The sequence below is a fragment of the Passer domesticus genome, chromosome 7, assembly GCF_036417665.1.
Source record: "Passer domesticus isolate bPasDom1 chromosome 7, bPasDom1.hap1, whole genome shotgun sequence".
NCBI lineage: Eukaryota > Metazoa > Chordata > Aves > Passeriformes > Passeridae > Passer > Passer domesticus.
Genome location: NC_087480.1, coordinates 29,030,513 through 29,053,291, shown reverse-complemented (window position 1 = coordinate 29,053,291; position 22,779 = coordinate 29,030,513).

Genomic DNA, 22,779 nt, shown 5'->3' with positions numbered 1-22,779 from the left:
GTGGCCGGCTGACTGCTGAAATTCCGCACGGATCAGGATACCTCCGAGATGCAAGGTGCCCCACAGGCACCTGTGGCTGGTTTGACAGTGCCAAGTGCCTCCTGCAAACTGACATCAGGAACCTGGCCTGGTGACTTTTGTTTCTCTGGGGAAAGGCCATGGTTCATATCCTGAGCCTGGTGTCCTGAGTGGCCGGCCCCCTGCTGAAATTCTGCACGGACCAGGATGCCGCCGAGATGAAAGGTGCCCCCAGAGGCAACTGTGGCTGGTTTGACAGTGCCAAGTGCTTCCTGCAAACTGACATCAGAAACCTGGCCTGGTGATTTTCTTTCTCAGGGGAAAGGCCATGGTTCATGTCCAGGGCCCGGTGGCCCGTACTTGCCTGCTGCCTGCTGAAATTCCACACGGATCAGGATACCTCCCAGATGTAAGGTGCCACCACAGGCAACTGTGGCTGGTTTGACAGTGCCAAGTGCCTCCTGCAAACTGACATCAGGAACCTGGCCTTGTGAGTTTTGTTTCTCTGGGGAAAGGCCATCATTCTTGTTCAGAGCCCAGTGGCCCGGAGTGGCCGGCTGCCTGCTGAAATTCCGCATGGATCAGGATGCCTCCCAGATGAAAAGTGCCCCCACAGGCACCTGTGGCTGGTTTGACAGTGCCAAGTGCCTCCTGCAAACTGACATCAGGAACCTGGCCGGGTGAGTTTTGTTTCTCTGGGGAAAGCCTTTCATTCCTATCCATGGACGGGTGGCCCAGAGTGGCTGGCTGCCTGCTGAAATTCCGCACTGTTGAAGATACCTCCCAGATGGAAAGTACCACCACAGGCAACTGTGGCTGGTTTGACAGTGCCAAGCGCCTCCTGCAAACTGACATCAGGAACCTGGCCTGGTGACTTTTGTTTCTCACGGGAAAGGGCATCGTTCATGTCCATTGCCCGGTGGCCTGGTGTGGCCGGCAGCCTGCTGAACTTCCGCACAGATGAGGATACCTCCCAGATGCAAGGTGCCCATACAGGTGCGTGTGGCTGGTTTGACAGTGCCAAGTGCCTCCTGCAAACTGACATCAGGAACCTGGCCGGGTGACTTTAGTTTCCCTAGGGAAAAGCCATCGCTCCACTCCAAGGCTAGGTGGCCTGGAGTGGCCGGCTGCCTGTTGAAATTCCGCACGGATGCGGATAACTCCCAGATGAAAGGAGCCCCCACAGGCAACTGTGGCTGGTTTGACAGTGCCAAGTGCCTCCTGCAAACTGACATCAGGAACCTGGCCTGGTGACTTTTATTTCTCTGGGGAAAGGCCATTGTACGTGTCCAAGGTCTAATGGCCCGGAGTGGCCGGCTGCCTGCTGAAATTCCGCACGGATCAGGTTACCTCCGAGATGCAAGGTGCCCCACAGGCACCTGTGGCTGGTTTGACAGTGCCAAGTGCCTCCTGCAAACTGACATCAGGAACCTGGCCTGGTGACTTTTGTTTCTCTGGGGAAAGGCCATGGTTCATATCCTGAGCCTGGTGTCCTGAGTGGCCGGCCCCCTGCTGAAATTCTGCACGGACCAGGATGCCGCCGAGATGAAAGGTGCCCCCACAGGCAACTGTGGCTGGTTTGACAGTGCCAAGTGCTTCCTGCAAACTGACATCAGAAACCTGGCCTGGTGATTTTCTTTCTCAGGGGAAAGGCCATGGTTCATGTCCAGGGCCCGGTGGCCCGTACTTGCCTGCTGCCTGCTGAAATTCCACACGGATCAGGATACCTCCCAGATGTAAGGTGCCACCACAGGCAACTGTGGCTGGTTTGACAGTGCCAAGTGCCTCCTGCAAACTGACATCAGGAACCTGGCCTTGTGAGTTTTGTTTCTCTGGGGAAAGGCCATCATTCTTGTTCAGAGCCCAGTGGCCCGGAGTGGCCGGCTGCCTGCTGAAATTCCGCATGGATCAGGATGCCTCCCAGATGAAAAGTGCCCCCACAGGCACCTGTGGCTGGTTTGACAGTGCCAAGTGCCTCCTGCAAACTGACATCAGGAACCTGGCCGGGTGAGTTTTGTTTCTCTGGGGAAAGCCTTTCGTTCCCATCCATGGACGGGTGGCCCAGAGTGGCTGGCTGCCTGCTGAAATTCCGCACTGTTGAAGATACCTCCCAGATGGAAAGTACCACCACAGGCAACTGTGGCTGGTTTGACAGTGCCAAGCGCCTCCTGCAAACTGACATCAGGAACCTGGCCTGGTGACTTTTGTTTCTCACGGGAAAGGGCATCGTTCATGTCCATTGCCCGGTGGCCTGGTGTGGCCGGCAGCCTGCTGAACTTCCGCACAGATGAGGATACCTCCCAGATGCAAGGTGCCCATACAGGTGCGTGTGGCTGGTTTGACAGTGCCAAGTGCCTCCTGCAAACTGACATCAGGAACATGGCCGGGTGACTTTTGTTTCTCTGGGGAAAAGCCATCGCTCCACTCCAAGGCCAGGTGGCTTGGAGTGGCCGGCTGCCTGTTGAAATTCCGCACGGATGCGGATAACTCCCAGATGAAAGGAGCCCCCACAGGCAACTGTGGCTGGTTTGACAGTGCCAAGTGCCTCCTGCAAACTGACATCAGGAACCTGGCTTGGTGACTTTTATTTCTCTGGGGAAAGGCCATTGTACGTGTCCAAGGTCTAATGGCCCGGAGTGGCCGGCTGCCTGCTGGAATTCGGCATGGATCAGGATGCCGCCGAGATGCAAGGTGCCCCCACAGGCAACTGTGGCTGGTTTGACAGTGCCAAGTGCCTCCTGCACACTGACATCAGGAACCTGACCTGGTGACTTTTGTTTCTCTGGGGAAAGGCCATGGTTCATATCCCACAAACTGTGGCCCAAAGTGGCCGGCTGACTGCTGAAATTCCGCACGGATCAGGATACCTCCGAGATGCAAGGTGCCCCACAGGCACCTGTGGCTGGTTTGACAGTGCCAAGTGCCTCCTGCAAACTGACATCAGGAACCTGGCCTGGTGACTTTTGTTTCTCTGGGGAAAGGCCATGGTTCATATCCTGAGCCTGGTGTCCTGAGTGGCCGGCCCCCTGCTGAAATTCTGCACGGACCAGGATGCCGCCGAGATGAAAGGTGCCCCCAGAGGCAACTGTGGCTGGTTTGACAGTGCCAAGTGCTTCCTGCAAACTGACATCAGAAACCTGGCCTGGTGATTTTCTTTCTCAGGGGAAAGGCCATGGTTCATGTCCAGGGACCGGTGGCCCGTACTTGCCTGCTGCCTGCTGAAATTCCACACGGATCAGGATACCTCCCAGATGTAAGGTGCCACCACAGGCAACTGTGGCTGGTTTGACAGTGCCAAGTGCCTCCTGCAAACTGACATCAGGAACCTGGCCTTGTGAGTTTTGTTTCTCTGGGGAAAGGCCATCATTCTTGTTCAGAGCCCAGTGGCCCGGAGTGGCCGGCTGCCTGCTGAAATTCCGCATGGATCAGGATGCCTCCCAGATGAAAAGTGCCCCCACAGGCACCTGTGGCTGGTTTGACAGTGCCAAGTGCCTCCTGCAAACTGACATCAGGAACCTGGCCGGGTGAGTTTTGTTTCTCTGGGGAAAGCCTTTCATTCCTATCCATGGACGGGTGGCCCAGAGTGGCTGGCTGCCTGCTGAAATTCCGCACTGTTGAAGATACCTCCCAGATGGAAAGTACCACCACAGGCAACTGTGGCTGGTTTGACAGTGCCAAGCGCCTCCTGCAAACTGACATCAGGAACCTGGCCTGGTGACTTTTATTTCTCTGGGGAAAGGCCATTGTACGTGTCCAAGGTCTAATGGCCCGGAGTGGCCGGCTGCCTGCTGAAATTCCGCACGGATCAGGTTACCTCCGAGATGCAAGGTGCCCCACAGGCACCTGTGGCTGGTTTGACAGTGCCAAGTGCCTCCTGCAAACTGACATCAGGAACCTGGCCTGGTGACTTTTGTTTCTCTGGGGAAAGGCCATGGTTCATATCCTGAGCCTGGTGTCCTGAGTGGCCGGCCCCCTGCTGAAATTCTGCACGGACCAGGATGCCGCCGAGATGAAAGGTGCCCCCAGAGGCAACTGTGGCTGGTTTGACAGTGCCAAGTGCTTCCTGCAAACTGACATCAGAAACCTGGCCTGGTAATTTTCTTTCTCAGGGGAAAGGCCATGGTTCATGTCCAGGGCCCGGTGGCCCGTACTTGCCTGCTGCCTGCTGAAATTCCACACGGATCAGGATACCTCCCAGATGTAAGGTGCCACCACAGGCAACTGTGGCTGGTTTGACAGTGCCAAGTGCCTCCTGCAAACTGACATCAGGAACCTGGCCTTGTGAGTTTTGTTTCTCTGGGGAAAGGCCATCATTCTTGTTCAGAGCCCAGTGGCCCGGAGTGGCCGGCTGCCTGCTGAAATTCCGCATGGATCAGGATGCCTCCCAGATGAAAAGTGCCCCCACAGGCACCTGTGGCTGGTTTGACAGTGCCAAGTGCCTCCTGCAAACTGACATCAGGAACCTGGCCGGGTGAGTTTTGTTTCTCTGGGGAAAGCCTTTCGTTCCTATCCATGGACGGGTGGCCCAGAGTGGCTGGCTGCCTGCTGAAATTCCGCACTGTTGAAGATACCTCCCAGATGGAAAGTACCACCACAGGCAACTGTGGCTGGTTTGACAGTGCCAAGCGCCTCCTGCAAACTGACATCAGGAACCTGGCCTGGTGACTTTTGTTTCTCACGGGAAAGGGCATCGTTCATGTCCATTGCCCGGTGGCCTGGTGTGGCCAGCAGCCTGCTGAACTTCCGCACAGATGAGGATACCTCCCAGATGCAAGGTGCCCATACAGGTGCGTGTGGCTGGTTTGACAGTGCCAAGTGCCTCCTGCAAACTGACATCAGGAACCTGGCCGGGTGACTTTTGTTTCTCTGGGGAAAAGCCATCGCTCCACTCCAGGGCCAGGTGGCCTGGAGTGGCCGGCTGCCTGTTGAAATTCCGCACGGATGCGGATAACTCCCAGATGAAAGGAGCCCCCACAGGCAACTGTGGCTGGTTTGACAGTGCCAAGTGCCTCCTGCAAACTGACATCAGGAACCTGGCCTGGTGACTTTTATTTCTCTGGGGAAAGGCCATTGTACGTGTCCAAGGTCTAATGGCCCGGAGTGGCCGGCTGCCTGCTGGAATTCGGCATGGATCAGGATGCCGCCGAGATGCAAGGTGCCCCCAGAGGCAACTGTGGCTGGTTTGACAGTGCCAAGTGCCTCCTGCACACTGACATCAGGAACCTGACCTGGTGACTTTTGTTTCTCTGGGGAAAGGCCATGGTTCATATCCCACAAACTGTGGCCCAAAGTGGCCGGCTGACTGCTGAAATTCCGCACGGATCAGGATACCTCCGAGATGCAAGGTGCCCCACAGGCACCTGTGGCTGGTTTGACAGTGCCAAGTGCCTCCTGCAAAATGACATCAGGAACCTGGCCTTGTGACTTTCCTTTCTCTGGGGAAAGACCATGATTCATGTCCAGGGCCTTGCGGCCTGGAGTGCCCGGCTGCCTGCTGAAATTCCGCATGGATCGGGATGCCTCCCAGATGGAAAGTGCCCCCACAGGCAACTGTGGCTGGTTTGACAGTGCCAAGTGCCTCCTGCAAACTGACATCAGGAACCTGGCCGGGTGAGTTTTGTTTCTCTGGGGAAAGCCTTTCGTTCCTATCCATGGACGGGTGGCCCAGAGTGGCTGGCTGCCTGCTGAAATTCCGCACTGTTGAAGATACCTCCCAGATGGAAAGTACCACCACAGGCAACTGTGGCTGGTTTGACAGTGCCAAGCGCCTCCTGCAAACTGACATCAGGAACCTGGCCTGGTGACTTTTGTTTCTCATGGGAAAGGGCATCGTTCGTGTCCAGTGCCCGGTGGCCTGGTGTGGCCGGCAGCCTGCTGAACTTCCGCACAGATGAGGATACCTCCCAGATGCAAGGTGCCCATACAGGTGCGTGTGGCTGGTTTGACAGTGCCAAGTGCCTCCTGCAAACTGACATCAGGAACCTGGCCGGGTGACTTTTGTTTCTCTGGGGAAAAGCCATCGCTCCACTCCAGGGCCAGGTGGCCTGGAGTGGCCGGCTGCCTGTTGAAATTCCGCACGGATGCGGATAACTCCCAGATGAAAGGAGCCCCCACAGGCAACTGTGGCTGGTTTGACAGTGCCAAGTGCCTCCTGCAAACTGACATCAGGAACCTGGCCTGGTGACTTTTATTTCTCTGGGGAAAGGCCATTGTACGTGTCCAAGGTCTAATGGCCCGGAGTGGCAGGCTGCCTGCTGGAATTCGGCATGGATCAGGATGCCGCCGAGATGCAAGGTGCCCCCAGAGGCAACTGTGGCTGGTTTGACAGTGCCAAGTGCCTCCTGCAAACTGACATCAGGAACCTGACCTGGTGACTTTTGTTTCTCTGGGGAAAGGCCATGGTTCATATCCTACAAACTGTGGCCCAAAGTGGCCGGCTGACTGCTGAAATTCCACACGGATCAGGATACCTCCCAGATGTAAGGTGCCACCACAGGCAACTGTGGCTGGTTTGACAGTGCCAAGTGCCTCCTGCAAACTGACATCAGGAACCTGGCCTTGTGAGTTTTGTTTCTCTGGGGAAAGGCCATCATTCTTGTTCAGAGCCCAGTGGCCCGGAGTGGCCGGCTGCCTGCTGAAATTCCGCATGGATCAGGATGCCTCCCAGATGAAAAGTGCCCCCACAGGCACCTGTGGCTGGTTTGACAGTGCCAAGTGCCTCCTGCAAACTGACATCAGGAACCTGGCCGGGTGAGTTTTGTTTCTCTGGGGAAAGCCTTTCGTTCCTATCCATGGACGGGTGGCCCAGAGTGGCTGGCTGCCTGCTGAAATTCCGCACTGTTGAAGATACCTCCCAGATGGAAAGTACCACCACAGGCAACTGTGGCTGGTTTGACAGTGCCAAGCGCCTCCTGCAAACTGACATCAGGAACCTGGCCTGGTGACTTTTGTTTCTCACGGGAAAGGGCATCGTTCATGTCCATTGCCCGGTGGCCTGGAGTGGCCGGCAGCCTGCTGAACTTCCGCACAGATGAGGATACCTCCCAGATGCAAGGTGCCCATACAGGTGCGTGTGGCTGGTTTGACAGTGCCAAGTGCCTCCTGCACACTGACATCAGGAACCTGACCTGGTGACTTTTGTTTCTCTGGGGAAAGGCCATGGTTCATATCCTACAAACTGTGGCCCAAAGTGGCCGGCTGACTGCTGAAATTCCACACGGATCAGGATACCTCCCAGATGTAAGGTGCCACCACAGGCAACTGTGGCTGGTTTGACAGTGCCAAGTGCCTCCTGCAAACTGACATCAGGAACCTGGCCTTGTGAGTTTTGTTTCTCTGGGGAAAGGCCATCATTCTTGTTCAGAGCCCAGTGGCCCGGAGTGGCCGGCTGCCTGCTGAAATTCCGCATGGATCAGGATGCCTCCCAGATGAAAAGTGCCCCCACAGGCACCTGTGGCTGGTTTGACAGTGCCAAGTGCCTCCTGCAAACTGACATCAGGAACCTGGCCGGGTGAGTTTTGTTTCTCTGGGGAAAGCCTTTCGTTCCTATCCATGGACGGGTGGCCCAGAGTGGCTGGCTGCCTGCTGAAATTCCGCACTGTTGAAGATACCTCCCAGATGGAAAGTACCACCACAGGCAACTGTGGCTGGTTTGACAGTGCCAAGCGCCTCCTGCAAACTGACATCAGGAACCTGGCCTGGTGACTTTTGTTTCTCACGGGAAAGGGCATCGTTCATGTCCATTGCCCGGTGGCCTGGAGTGGCCGGCAGCCTGCTGAACTTCCGCACAGATGAGGATACCTCCCAGATGCAAGGTGCCCATACAGGTGCGTGTGGCTGGTTTGACAGTGCCAAGTGCCTCCTGCAAACTGACATCAGGAACCTGGCCGGGTGACTTTTGTTTCTCTGGGGAAAGGCCATGGTTCATATCCTGAGCCTGGTGTCCTGAGTGGCCGGCCCCCTGCTGAAATTCTGCACGGACCAGGATGCCGCCGAGATGAAAGGTGCCCCCACAGGCAACTGTGGCTGGTTTGACAGTGCCAAGTGCTTCCTGCAAACTGACATCAGAAACCTGGCCTGGTGATTTTCTTTCTCAGGGGAAAGGCCATGGTTCATGTCCAGGGCCCGGTGGCCCGTACTTGCCTGCTGCCTGCTGAAATTCCACACGGATCAGGATACCTCCCAGATGTAAGGTGCCACCACAGGCAACTGTGGCTGGTTTGACAGTGCCAAGTGCCTCCTGCAAACTGACATCAGGAACCTGGCCTTGTGAGTTTTGTTTCTCTGGGGAAAGGCCATCATTCTTGTTCAGAGCCCAGTGGCCCGGAGTGGCCGGCTGCCTGCTGAAATTCCGCATGGATCAGGATGCCTCCCAGATGAAAAGTGCCCCCACAGGCACCTGTGGCTGGTTTGACAGTGCCAAGTGCCTCCTGCAAACTGACATCAGGAACCTGGCCGGGTGAGTTTTGTTTCTCTGGGGAAAGCCTTTCGTTCCTATCCATGGACGGGTGGCCCAGAGTGGCTGGCTGCCTGCTGAAATTCCGCACTGTTGAAGATACCTCCCAGATGGAAAGTACCACCACAGGCAACTGTGGCTGGTTTGACAGTGCCAAGCGCCTCCTGCAAACTGACATCAGGAACCTGGCCTGGTGACTTTTGTTTCTCACGGGAAAGGGCATCGTTCATGTCCATTGCCCGGTGGCCTGGTGTGGCCGGCAGCCTGCTGAACTTCCGCACAGATGAGGATACCTCCCAGATGCAAGGTGCCCATACAGGTGCGTGTGGCTGGTTTGACAGTGCCAAGTGCCTCCTGCAAACTGACATCAGGAACATGGCCGGGTGACTTTTGTTTCTCTGGGGAAAAGCCATCGCTCCACTCCAAGGCCAGGTGGCTTGGAGTGGCCGGCTGCCTGTTGAAATTCCGCACGGATGCGGATAACTCCCAGATGAAAGGAGCCCCCACAGGCAACTGTGGCTGGTTTGACAGTGCCAAGTGCCTCCTGCAAACTGACATCAGGAACCTGGCCTGGTGACTTTTATTTCTCTGGGGAAAGGCCATTGTACGTGTCCAAGGTCTAATGGCCCGGAGTGGCCGGCTGCCTGCTGGAATTCGGCATGGATCAGGATGCCGCCGAGATGCAAGGTGCCCCCACAGGCAACTGTGGCTGGTTTGACAGTGCCAAGTGCCTCCTGCACACTGACATCAGGAACCTGACCTGGTGACTTTTGTTTCTCTGGGGAAAGGCCATGGTTCATATCCCACAAACTGTGGCCCAAAGTGGCCGGCTGACTGCTGAAATTCCGCACGGATCAGGATACCTCCGAGATGCAAGGTGCCCCACAGGCACCTGTGGCTGGTTTGACAGTGCCAAGTGCCTCCTGCAAACTGACATCAGGAACCTGGCCTGGTGACTTTTGTTTCTCTGGGGAAAGGCCATGGTTCATATCCTGAGCCTGGTGTCCTGAGTGGCCGGCCCCCTGCTGAAATTCTGCACGGACCAGGATGCCGCCGAGATGAAAGGTGCCCCCAGAGGCAACTGTGGCTGGTTTGACAGTGCCAAGTGCTTCCTGCAAACTGACATCAGAAACCTGGCCTGGTGATTTTCTTTCTCAGGGGAAAGGCCATGGTTCATGTCCAGGGCCCGGTGGCCCGTACTTGCCTGCTGCCTGCTGAAATTCCACACGGATCAGGATACCTCCCAGATGTAAGGTGCCACCACAGGCAACTGTGGCTGGTTTGACAGTGCCAAGTGCCTCCTGCAAACTGACATCAGGAACCTGGCCTTGTGAGTTTTGTTTCTCTGGGGAAAGGCCATCATTCTTGTTCAGAGCCCAGTGGCCCGGAGTGGCCGGCTGCCTGCTGAAATTCCGCATGGATCAGGATGCCTCCCAGATGAAAAGTGCCCCCACAGGCACCTGTGGCTGGTTTGACAGTGCCAAGTGCCTCCTGCAAACTGACATCAGGAACCTGGCCGGGTGAGTTTTGTTTCTCTGGGGAAAGCCTTTCATTCCTATCCATGGACGGGTGGCCCAGAGTGGCTGGCTGCCTGCTGAAATTCCGCACTGTTGAAGATACCTCCCAGATGGAAAGTACCACCACAGGCAACTGTGGCTGGTTTGACAGTGCCAAGCGCCTCCTGCAAACTGACATCAGGAACCTGGCCTGGTGACTTTTGTTTCTCACGGGAAAGGGCATCGTTCATGTCCATTGCCCGGTGGCCTGGTGTGGCCGGCAGCCTGCTGAACTTCCGCACAGATGAGGATACCTCCCAGATGCAAGGTGCCCATACAGGTGCGTGTGGCTGGTTTGACAGTGCCAAGTGCCTCCTGCAAACTGACATCAGGAACCTGGCCGGGTGACTTTAGTTTCCCTAGGGAAAAGCCATCGCTCCACTCCAAGGCTAGGTGGCCTGGAGTGGCCGGCTGCCTGTTGAAATTCCGCACGGATGCGGATAACTCCCAGATGAAAGGAGCCCCCACAGGCAACTGTGGCTGGTTTGACAGTGCCAAGTGCCTCCTGCAAACTGACATCAGGAACCTGGCCTGGTGACTTTTATTTCTCTGGGGAAAGGCCATTGTACGTGTCCAAGGTCTAATGGCCCGGAGTGGCCGGCTGCCTGCTGAAATTCCGCACGGATCAGGTTACCTCCGAGATGCAAGGTGCCCCACAGGCACCTGTGGCTGGTTTGACAGTGCCAAGTGCCTCCTGCAAACTGACATCAGGAACCTGGCCTGGTGACTTTTGTTTCTCTGGGGAAAGGCCATGGTTCATATCCTGAGCCTGGTGTCCTGAGTGGCCGGCCCCCTGCTGAAATTCTGCACGGACCAGGATGCCGCCGAGATGAAAGGTGCCCCCACAGGCAACTGTGGCTGGTTTGACAGTGCCAAGTGCTTCCTGCAAACTGACATCAGAAACCTGGCCTGGTGATTTTCTTTCTCAGGGGAAAGGCCATGGTTCATGTCCAGGGCCCGGTGGCCCGTACTTGCCTGCTGCCTGCTGAAATTCCACACGGATCAGGATACCTCCCAGATGTAAGGTGCCACCACAGGCAACTGTGGCTGGTTTGACAGTGCCAAGTGCCTCCTGCAAACTGACATCAGGAACCTGGCCTTGTGAGTTTTGTTTCTCTGGGGAAAGGCCATCATTCTTGTTCAGAGCCCAGTGGCCCGGAGTGGCCGGCTGCCTGCTGAAATTCCGCATGGATCAGGATGCCTCCCAGATGAAAAGTGCCCCCACAGGCACCTGTGGCTGGTTTGACAGTGCCAAGTGCCTCCTGCAAACTGACATCAGGAACCTGGCCGGGTGAGTTTTGTTTCTCTGGGGAAAGCCTTTCGTTCCTATCCATGGACGGGTGGCCCAGAGTGGCTGGCTGCCTGCTGAAATTCCGCACTGTTGAAGATACCTCCCAGATGGAAAGTACCACCACAGGCAACTGTGGCTGGTTTGACAGTGCCAAGCGCCTCCTGCAAACTGACATCAGGAACCTGGCCTGGTGACTTTTGTTTCTCACGGGAAAGGGCATCGTTCATGTCCATTGCCCGGTGGCCTGGTGTGGCCGGCAGCCTGCTGAACTTCCGCACAGATGAGGATACCTCCCAGATGCAAGGTGCCCATACAGGTGCGTGTGGCTGGTTTGACAGTGCCAAGTGCCTCCTGCAAACTGACATCAGGAACATGGCCGGGTGACTTTTGTTTCTCTGGGGAAAAGCCATCGCTCCACTCCAAGGCCAGGTGGCTTGGAGTGGCCGGCTGCCTGTTGAAATTCCGCACGGATGCGGATAACTCCCAGATGAAAGGAGCCCCCACAGGCAACTGTGGCTGGTTTGACAGTGCCAAGTGCCTCCTGCAAACTGACATCAGGAACCTGGCTTGGTGACTTTTATTTCTCTGGGGAAAGGCCATTGTACGTGTCCAAGGTCTAATGGCCCGGAGTGGCCGGCTGCCTGCTGGAATTCGGCATGGATCAGGATGCCGCCGAGATGCAAGGTGCCCCCACAGGCAACTGTGGCTGGTTTGACAGTGCCAAGTGCCTCCTGCACACTGACATCAGGAACCTGACCTGGTGACTTTTGTTTCTCTGGGGAAAGGCCATGGTTCATATCCCACAAACTGTGGCCCAAAGTGGCCGGCTGACTGCTGAAATTCCGCACGGATCAGGATACCTCCGAGATGCAAGGTGCCCCACAGGCACCTGTGGCTGGTTTGACAGTGCCAAGTGCCTCCTGCAAACTGACATCAGGAACCTGGCCTGGTGACTTTTGTTTCTCTGGGGAAAGGCCATGGTTCATATCCTGAGCCTGGTGTCCTGAGTGGCCGGCCCCCTGCTGAAATTCTGCACGGACCAGGATGCCGCCGAGATGAAAGGTGCCCCCAGAGGCAACTGTGGCTGGTTTGACAGTGCCAAGTGCTTCCTGCAAACTGACATCAGAAACCTGGCCTGGTGATTTTCTTTCTCAGGGGAAAGGCCATGGTTCATGTCCAGGGACCGGTGGCCCGTACTTGCCTGCTGCCTGCTGAAATTCCACACGGATCAGGATACCTCCCAGATGTAAGGTGCCACCACAGGCAACTGTGGCTGGTTTGACAGTGCCAAGTGCCTCCTGCAAACTGACATCAGGAACCTGGCCTTGTGAGTTTTGTTTCTCTGGGGAAAGGCCATCATTCTTGTTCAGAGCCCAGTGGCCCGGAGTGGCCGGCTGCCTGCTGAAATTCCGCATGGATCAGGATGCCTCCCAGATGAAAAGTGCCCCCACAGGCACCTGTGGCTGGTTTGACAGTGCCAAGTGCCTCCTGCAAACTGACATCAGGAACCTGGCCGGGTGAGTTTTGTTTCTCTGGGGAAAGCCTTTCATTCCTATCCATGGACGGGTGGCCCAGAGTGGCTGGCTGCCTGCTGAAATTCCGCACTGTTGAAGATACCTCCCAGATGGAAAGTACCACCACAGGCAACTGTGGCTGGTTTGACAGTGCCAAGCGCCTCCTGCAAACTGACATCAGGAACCTGGCCTGGTGACTTTTATTTCTCTGGGGAAAGGCCATTGTACGTGTCCAAGGTCTAATGGCCCGGAGTGGCCGGCTGCCTGCTGAAATTCCGCACGGATCAGGTTACCTCCGAGATGCAAGGTGCCCCACAGGCACCTGTGGCTGGTTTGACAGTGCCAAGTGCCTCCTGCAAACTGACATCAGGAACCTGGCCTGGTGACTTTTGTTTCTCTGGGGAAAGGCCATGGTTCATATCCTGAGCCTGGTGTCCTGAGTGGCCGGCCCCCTGCTGAAATTCTGCACGGACCAGGATGCCGCCGAGATGAAAGGTGCCCCCAGAGGCAACTGTGGCTGGTTTGACAGTGCCAAGTGCTTCCTGCAAACTGACATCAGAAACCTGGCCTGGTAATTTTCTTTCTCAGGGGAAAGGCCATGGTTCATGTCCAGGGCCCGGTGGCCCGTACTTGCCTGCTGCCTGCTGAAATTCCACACGGATCAGGATACCTCCCAGATGTAAGGTGCCACCACAGGCAACTGTGGCTGGTTTGACAGTGCCAAGTGCCTCCTGCAAACTGACATCAGGAACCTGGCCTTGTGAGTTTTGTTTCTCTGGGGAAAGGCCATCATTCTTGTTCAGAGCCCAGTGGCCCGGAGTGGCCGGCTGCCTGCTGAAATTCCGCATGGATCAGGATGCCTCCCAGATGAAAAGTGCCCCCACAGGCACCTGTGGCTGGTTTGACAGTGCCAAGTGCCTCCTGCAAACTGACATCAGGAACCTGGCCGGGTGAGTTTTGTTTCTCTGGGGAAAGCCTTTCGTTCCTATCCATGGACGGGTGGCCCAGAGTGGCTGGCTGCCTGCTGAAATTCCGCACTGTTGAAGATACCTCCCAGATGGAAAGTACCACCACAGGCAACTGTGGCTGGTTTGACAGTGCCAAGCGCCTCCTGCAAACTGACATCAGGAACCTGGCCTGGTGACTTTTGTTTCTCACGGGAAAGGGCATCGTTCATGTCCATTGCCCGGTGGCCTGGTGTGGCCAGCAGCCTGCTGAACTTCCGCACAGATGAGGATACCTCCCAGATGCAAGGTGCCCATACAGGTGCGTGTGGCTGGTTTGACAGTGCCAAGTGCCTCCTGCAAACTGACATCAGGAACCTGGCCGGGTGACTTTTGTTTCTCTGGGGAAAAGCCATCGCTCCACTCCAGGGCCAGGTGGCCTGGAGTGGCCGGCTGCCTGTTGAAATTCCGCACGGATGCGGATAACTCCCAGATGAAAGGAGCCCCCACAGGCAACTGTGGCTGGTTTGACAGTGCCAAGTGCCTCCTGCAAACTGACATCAGGAACCTGGCCTGGTGACTTTTATTTCTCTGGGGAAAGGCCATTGTACGTGTCCAAGGTCTAATGGCCCGGAGTGGCCGGCTGCCTGCTGGAATTCGGCATGGATCGGGATGCCGCCGAGATGCAAGGTGCCCCCACAGGCACCTGTGGCTGGTTTGACAGTGCCATGTGCCTCCTGCAAAATGACATCAGGAACCTGGCCTTGTGACTTTCCTTTCTCTGGGGAAAGACCATGATTCATGTCCAGGGCCTTGCGGCCTGGAGTGCCCGGCTGCCTGCTGAAATTCCGCATGGATCGGGATGCCTCCCAGATGGAAAGTGCCCCCACAGGCAACTGTGGCTGGTTTGACAGTGCCAAGTGCCTCCTGCAAACTGACATCAGGAACCTGGCCGGGTGAGTTTTGTTTCTCTGGGGAAAGCCTTTCGTTCCTATCCATGGACGGGTGGCCCAGAGTGGCTGGCTGCCTGCTGAAATTCCGCACTGTTGAAGATACCTCCCAGATGGAAAGTACCACCACAGGCAACTGTGGCTGGTTTGACAGTGCCAAGCGCCTCCTGCAAACTGACATCAGGAACCTGGCCTGGTGACTTTTGTTTCTCACGGGAAAGGGCATCGTTCGTGTCCAGTGCCCGGTGGCCTGGTGTGGCCGGCAGCCTGCTGAACTTCCGCACAGATGAGGATACCTCCCAGATGCAAGGTGCCCATACAGGTGCGTGTGGCTGGTTTGACAGTGCCAAGTGCCTCCTGCAAACTGACATCAGGAACCTGGCCGGGTGACTTTTGTTTCTCTGGGGAAAAGCCATCGCTCCACTCCAGGGCCAGGTGGCCTGGAGTGGCCGGCTGCCTGTTGAAATTCCGCACGGATGCGGATAACTCCCAGATGAAAGGAGCCCCCACAGGCAACTGTGGCTGGTTTGACAGTGCCAAGTGCCTCCTGCAAACTGACATCAGGAACCTGGCCTGGTGACTTTTATTTCTCTGGGGAAAGGCCATTGTACGTGTCCAAGGTCTAATGGCCCGGAGTGGCCGGCTGCCTGCTGGAATTCGGCATGGATCAGGATGCCGCCGAGATGCAAGGTGCCCCCACAGGCAACTGTGGCTGGTTTGACAGTGCCAAGTGCCTCCTGCACACTGACATCAGGAACCTGACCTGGTGACTTTTGTTTCTCTGGGGAAAGGCCATGGTTCATATCCTGAGCCTGGTGTCCTGAGTGGCCGGCCCCCTGCTGAAATTCTGCACGGACCAGGATGCCGCCGAGATGAAAGGTGCCCCCAGAGGCAACTGTGGCTGGTTTGACAGTGCCAAGTGCCTCCTGCAAACTGACATCAGGAACCTGGCCTGGTGATTTTCTTTCTCAGGGGAAAGGCCATGGTTCATGTCCAGGGCCCGGTGGCCCGTACTTGCCTGCTGCCTGCTGAAATTCCACACGGATCAGGATACCTCCCAGATGTAAGGTGCCACCACAGGCAACTGTGGCTGGTTTGACAGTGCCAAGTGCCTCCTGCAAACTGACATCAGGAACCTGGCCTTGTGAGTTTTGTTTCTCTGGGGAAAGGCCATCATTCTTGTTCAGAGCCCAGTGGCCCGGAGTGGCCGGCTGCCTGCTGAAATTCCGCATGGATCAGGATGCCTCCCAGATGAAAAGTGCCCCCACAGGCACCTGTGGCTGGTTTGACAGTGCCAAGTGCCTCCTGCAAACTGACATCAGGAACCTGGCCTTGTGAGTTTTGTTTCTCTGGGGAAAGCCTTTCGTTCCTATCCAAGGACGGGTGGCCCAGAGTGGCTGGCTGCCTGCTGAAATTCCGCACTGTTGAAGATACCTCCCAGAGGGAAAGTACCACCACAGGCAACTGTGGCTGGTTTGACAGTGCCAAGCGCCTCCTGCAAACTGACATCAGGAACCTGGCCTGGTGACTTTTGTTTCTCACGGGAAAGGGCATCGTTCGTGTCCAGTGCCCGGTGGCCTGGTGTGGCCGGCAGCCTGCTGAACTTCCGCACAGATGAGGATACCTCCCAGATGCAAGGTGCCCATACAGGTGCGTGTGGCTGGTTTGACAGTGCCAAGTGCCTCCTGCAAACTGACATCAGGAACCTGGCCGGGTGACTTTTGTTTCTCTGGGGAAAAGCCATCGCTCCACTCCAAGGCCAGGTGGCCTGGAGTGGCCGGCTGCCTGTTGAAATTCCGCACGGATGCGGATAACTCCCAGATGAAAAGTGCCCCCACAGGCAACTGTGGCTGGTTTGACAGTGCCAAGTGCCTCCTGCAAACTGACATCAGGAACCTGGCCTGGTGAGTTTTGTTTCTCTGGGGAAAGCCTTTCGTTCCTATCCATGGACGGGTGGCCCAGAGTGGCTGGCTGCCTGCTGAAATTCCGCACTGTTGAAGATACCTCCCAGATGGAAAGTACCACCACAGGCAACTGTGGCTGGTTTGACAGTGCCAAGCGCCTCCTGCAAACTGACATCAGGAACCTGGCCTGGTGACTTTTGTTTCTCACGGGAAAGGGCATCGTTCATGTCCATTGCCCGGTGGCCTGGTGTGGCCGGCAGCCTGCTGAACTTCCGCACAGATGAGGATACCTCCCAGATGCAAGGTGCCCATACAGGTGCGTGTGGCTGGTTTGACAGTGCCAAGTGCCTCCTGCAAACTGACATCAGGAACATGGCCGGGTGACTTTTGTTTCTCTGGGGAAAAGCCATCGCTCCACTCCAAGGCCAGGTGGCTTGGAGTGGCCGGCTGCCTGTTGAAATTCCGCACGGATGCGGATAACTCCCAGATGAAAGGAGCCCCCACAGGCAACTGTGGCTGGTTTGACAGTGCCAAGTGCCTCCTGCAAACTGACATCAGGAACCTGGCCTGGTGTCTTTTGTTTCTCTGGGGAAAGCCTTTCGTTCCTATCCATGGACGGGTGGCCCAGAGTGGCTGGCTGCCTGCTGAAATTCCGCACTGTTGAAGATACCTCCCAGATGGAAAGTACCACCACAGGCAACTGTGGCTGGTTTGACAGTGCCAAGCGCCTCCTGCAAACTGACATCAGGAACCTGGCCTGGTGACTTTTGTTTCTCACGGGAAAGGGCATCGTTCGTGTCCAGTGCCCGGTGGCCTGGTGTGGCCGGCAGCCTGCTGAACTTCCGCACAGATGAGGATACCTCCCAGATGCAAGGTGCCCATACAGGTGCGTGTGGCTGGTTTGACAGTGCCAAGTGCCTCCTGCAAACTGACATCAGGAACCTGGCCGGGTGACTTTTGTTTCTCTGGGGAAAAGCCATCGCTCCACTCCAGGGCCAGGTGGCCTGGAGTGGCCGGCTGCCTGTTGAAATTCCGCACGGATGCGGATAACTCCCAGATGAAAGGAGCCCCCACAGGCAACTGTGGCTGGTTTGACAGTGCCAAGTGCCTCCTGCAAACTGACATCAGGAACCTGGCCTGGTGACTTTTATTTCTCTGGGGAAAGGCCATTGTACGTGTCCAAGGTCTAATGGCCTGGAGTGGCCGGCTGCCTGCTGGAATTCGGCATGGATCAGGATGCCGCCGAGATGCAAGGTGCCCCCACAGGCAACTGTGGCTGGTTTGACAGTGCCAAGTGCCTCCTGCACACTGACATCAGGAACCTGACCTGGTGACTTTTGTTTCTCTGGGGAAAGGCCATGGTTCATATCCTACAAACTGTGGCCCAAAGTGGCCGGCTGACTGCTGAAATTCCGCACGGATCAGGATACCTCCGAGATGCAAGGTGCCCCACAGGCACCTGTGGCTGGTTTGACAGTGCCAAGTGCCTCCTGCAAACTGACATCAGGAACCTGGCCTGGTGACTTTTGTTTCTCTGGGGAAAGGCCATGGTTCATATCCTGAGCCTGGTGTCCTGAGTGGCCGGCCCCCTGCTGAAATTCTGCACGGACCAGGATGCCGCCGAGATGAAAGGTGCCCCCAGAGGCAACTGTGGCTGGTTTGACAGTGCCAAGTGCTTCCTGCAAACTGACATCAGAAACCTGGCCTGGTGATTTTCTTTCTCAGGGGAAAGGCCATGGTTCATGTCCAGGGCCCGGTGGCCCGTACTTGCCTGCTGCCTGCTGAAATTCCACACGGATCAGGATACCTCCCAGATGTAAGGTGCCACCACAGGCAACTGTGGCTGGTTTGACAGTGCCAAGTGCCTCCTGCAAACTGACATCAGGAACCTGGCCTTGTGAGTTTTGTTTCTCTGGGGAAAGGCCATCATTCTTGTTCAGAGCCCAGTGGCCCGGAGTGGCCGGCTGCCTGCTGAAATTCCGCATGGATCAGGATGCCTCCCAGATGAAAAGTGCCCCCACAGGCACCTGTGGCTGGTTTGACAGTGCCAAGTGCCTCCTGCAAACTGACATCAGGAACCTGGCCGGGTGAGTTTTGTTTCTCTGGGGAAAGCCTTTCGTTCCTATCCATGGACGGGTGGCCCAGAGTGGCTGGCTGCCTGCTGAAATTCCGCACTGTTGAAGATACCTCCCAGATGGAAAGTACCACCACAGGCAACTGTGGCTGGTTTGACAGTGCCAAGCGCCTCCTGCAAACTGACATCAGGAACCTGGCCTGGTGACTTTTGTTTCTCACGGGAAAGGGCATCGTTCATGTCCATTGCCCGGTGGCCTGGTGTGGCCGGCAGCCTGCTGAACTTCCGCACAGATGAGGATACCTCCCAGATGCAAGGTGCCCATACAGGTGCGTGTGGCTGGTTTGACAGTGCCAAGTGCCTCCTGCAAACTGACATCAGGAACCTGGCCGGGTGACTTTTGTTTCTCTGGGGAAAAGCCATCGCTCCACTCCAAGGCCAGGTGGCCTGGAGTGGCCGGCTGCCTGTTGAAATTCCGCACGGATGCGGATAACTCCCAGATGAAAGGAGCCCCCACAGGCAACTGTGGCTGGTTTGACAGTGCCAAGTGCCTCCTGCAAACTGACATCAGGAACCTGGCCTGGTGACTTTTATTTCTCTGGGGAAAGGCCATTGTACGTGTCCAAGGTCTAATGGCCCGGAGTGGCCGGCTGCCTGCTGGAATTCGGCATGGATCAGGATGCCGCCGAGATGCAAGGTGCCCCCACAGGCACCTGTGGCTGGTTTGACAGTGCCATGTGCCTCCTGCAAAATGACATCAGGAACCTGGCCTTGTGACTTTCCTTTCTCTGGGGAAAGACCATGATTCAGGTCCAGGGCCTTGCGGCCTGGAGTGCCCGGCTGCCTGCTGAAATTCCGCATGGATCGGGATGCCTCCCAGATGGAAAGTGCCCCCACAGCCAACTGTGGCTGGTTTGACAGTGCCAAGTGCCTCCTGCAAACTGACATCAGGAACCTGGCCTGGTGTCTTTTGTTTCTCAGCGGAAAGCCTTTCGTTCCTATCCATGGACGGGTGGCCCAGAGTGGCTGGCTGCCTGCTGAAATTCCGCACTGTTGAAGATACCTCCCAGATGGAAAGTACCACCACAGGCAACTGTGGCTGGTTTGACAGTGCCAAGCGCCTCCTGCAAACTGACATCAGGAACCTGGCCTGGTGACTTTTGTTTCTCACGGGAAAGGGCATCGTTCGTGTCCAGTGCCCGGTGGCCTGGTGTGGCCGGCAGCCTGCTGAACTTCCGCACAGATGAGGATACCTCCCAGATGCAAGGTGCCCATACAGGTGCGTGTGGCTGGTTTGACAGTGCCAAGTGCCTCCTGCAAACTGACATCAGGAACCTGGCCGGGTGACTTTTGTTTCTCTGGGGAAAAGCCATCGCTCCACTCCAGGGCCAGGTGGCCTGGAGTGGCCGGCTGCCTGTTGAAATTCCGCACGGATGCGGATAACTCCCAGATGAAAGGAGCCCCCACAGGCAACTGTGGCTGGTTTGACAGTGCCAAGTGCCTCCTGCAAACTGACATCAGGAACCTGGCCTGGTGACTTTTATTTCTCTGGGGAAAGGCCATTGTACGTGTCCAAGGTCTAATGGCCCGGAGTGGCCGGCTGCCTGCTGGAATTCGGCATGGATCAGGATGCCGCCGAGATGCAAGGTGCCCCCACAGGCAACTGTGGCTGGTTTGACAGTGCCAAGTGCCTCCTGCACACTGACATCAGGAACCTGACCTGGTGACTTTTGTTTCTCTGGGGAAAGGCCATGGTTCATATCCTGAGCCTGGTGTCCTGAGTGGCCGGCCCCCTGCTGAAATTCTGCACGGACCAGGATGCCGCCGAGATGAAAGGTGCCCCCAGAGGCAACTGTGGCTGGTTTGACAGTGCCAAGTGCTTCCTGCAAACTGACATCAGGAACCTGGCCTGGTGATTTTCTTTCTCAGGGGAAAGGCCATGGTTCATGTCCAGGGCCCGGTGGCCCGTACTTGCCTGCTGCCTGCTGAAATTCCACACGGATCAGGATACCTCCCAGATGTAAGGTGCCACCACAGGCAACTGTGGCTGGTTTGACAGTGCCAAGTGCCTCCTGCAAACTGACATCAGGAACCTGGCCTTGTGAGTTTTGTTTCTCTGGGGAAAGGCCATCATTCTTGTTCAGAGCCCAGTGGCCCGGAGTGGCCGGCTGCCTGCTGAAATTCCGCATGGATCAGGATGCCTCCCAGATGAAAAGTGCCCCCACAGGCACCTGTGGCTGGTTTGACAGTGCCAAGTGCCTCCTGCAAACTGACATCAGGAACCTGGCCTGGTGAGTTTTGTTTCTCTGGGGAAAGCCTTTCGTTCCTATCCATGGACGGGTGGCCCAGAGTGGCTGGCTGCCTGCTGAAATTCCGCACTGTTGAAGATACCTCCCAGATGGAAAGTACCACCACAGGCAACTGTGGCTGGTTTGACAGTGCCAAGCGCCTCCTGCAAACTGACATCAGGAACCTGGCCTGGTGACTTTTGTTTCTCACGGGAAAGGGCATCGTTCATGTCCATTGCCCGGTGGCCTGGTGTGGCCGGCAGCCTGCTGAACTTCCGCACAGATGAGGATACCGCCCAGATGCAAGGTGCCCATACAGGTGCGTGTGGCTGGTTTGACAGTGCCAAGTGCCTCCTGCAAACTGACATCAGGAACCTGGCCGGGTGACTTTAGTTTCCCTAGGGAAAAGCCATCGCTCCACTCCAAGGCTAGGTGGCCTGGAGTGGCCGGCTGCCTGTTGAAATTCCGCACGGATGCGGATAACTCCCAGATGAAAGGAGCCCCCACAGGCAACTGTGGCTGGTTTGACAGTGCCAAGTGCCTCCTGCAAACTGACATCAGGAACCTGGCCTGGTGACTTTTATTTCTCTGGGGAAAGGCCATTGTACGTGTCCAAGGTCTAATGGCCCGGAGTGGCCGGCTGCCTGCTGGAATTCGGCATGGATCAGGATGCCGCCGAGATGCAAGGTGCCCCCACAGGCAACTGTGGCTGGTTTGACAGTGCCAAGTGCCTCCTGCACACTGACATCAGGAACCTGACCTGGTGACTTTTGTTTCTCTGGGGAAAGGCCATGGTTCATATCCTACAAACTGTGGCCCAAAGTGGCCGGCTGACTGCTGAAATTCCGCACGGATCAGGATACCTCCGAGATGCAAGGTGCCCCACAGGCACCTGTGGCTGGTTTGACAGTGCCAAGTGCCTCCTGCAAACTGACATCAGGAACCTGGCCTGGTGACTTTTGTTTCTCTGGGGAAAGGCCATGGTTCATATCCTGAGCCTGGTGTCATGAGTGGCCGGCCCCCTGCTGAAATTCTGCACGGACCAGGATGCCGCCGAGATGAAAGGTGCCCCCAGAGGCAACTGTGGCTGGTTTGACAGTGCCAAGTGCTTCCTGCAAACTGACATCAGAAACCTGGCCTGGTGATTTTCTTTCTCAGGGGAAAGGCCATGGTTCATGTCCAGGGACCGGTGGCCCGTACTTGCCTGCTGCCTGCTGAAATTCCACACGGATCAGGATACCTCCCAGATGTAAGGTGCCACCACAGGCAACTGTGGCTGGTTTGACAGTGCCAAGTGCCTCCTGCAAACTGACATCAGGAACCTGGCCTTGTGAGTTTTGTTTCTCTGGGGAAAGGCCATCATTCTTGTTCAGAGCCCAGTGGCCCGGAGTGGCCGGCTGCCTGCTGAAATTCCGCATGGATCAGGATGCCTCCCAGATGAAAAGTGCCCCCACAGGCACCTGTGGCTGGTTTGACAGTGCCAAGTGCCTCCTGCAAACTGACATCAGGAACCTGGCCGGGTGAGTTTTGTTTCTCTGGGGAAAGCCTTTCGTTCCTATCCATGGACGGGTGGCCCAGAGTGGCTGGCTGCCTGCTGAAATTCCGCACTGTTGAAGATACCTCCCAGATGGAAAGTACCACCACAGGCAACTGTGGCTGGTTTGACAGTGCCAAGCGCCTCCTGCAAACTGACATCAGGAACCTGGCCTGGTGACTTTTGTTTCTCACGGGAAAGGGCATCGTTCATGTCCATTGCCCGGTGGCCTGGTGTGGCCGGCAGCCTGC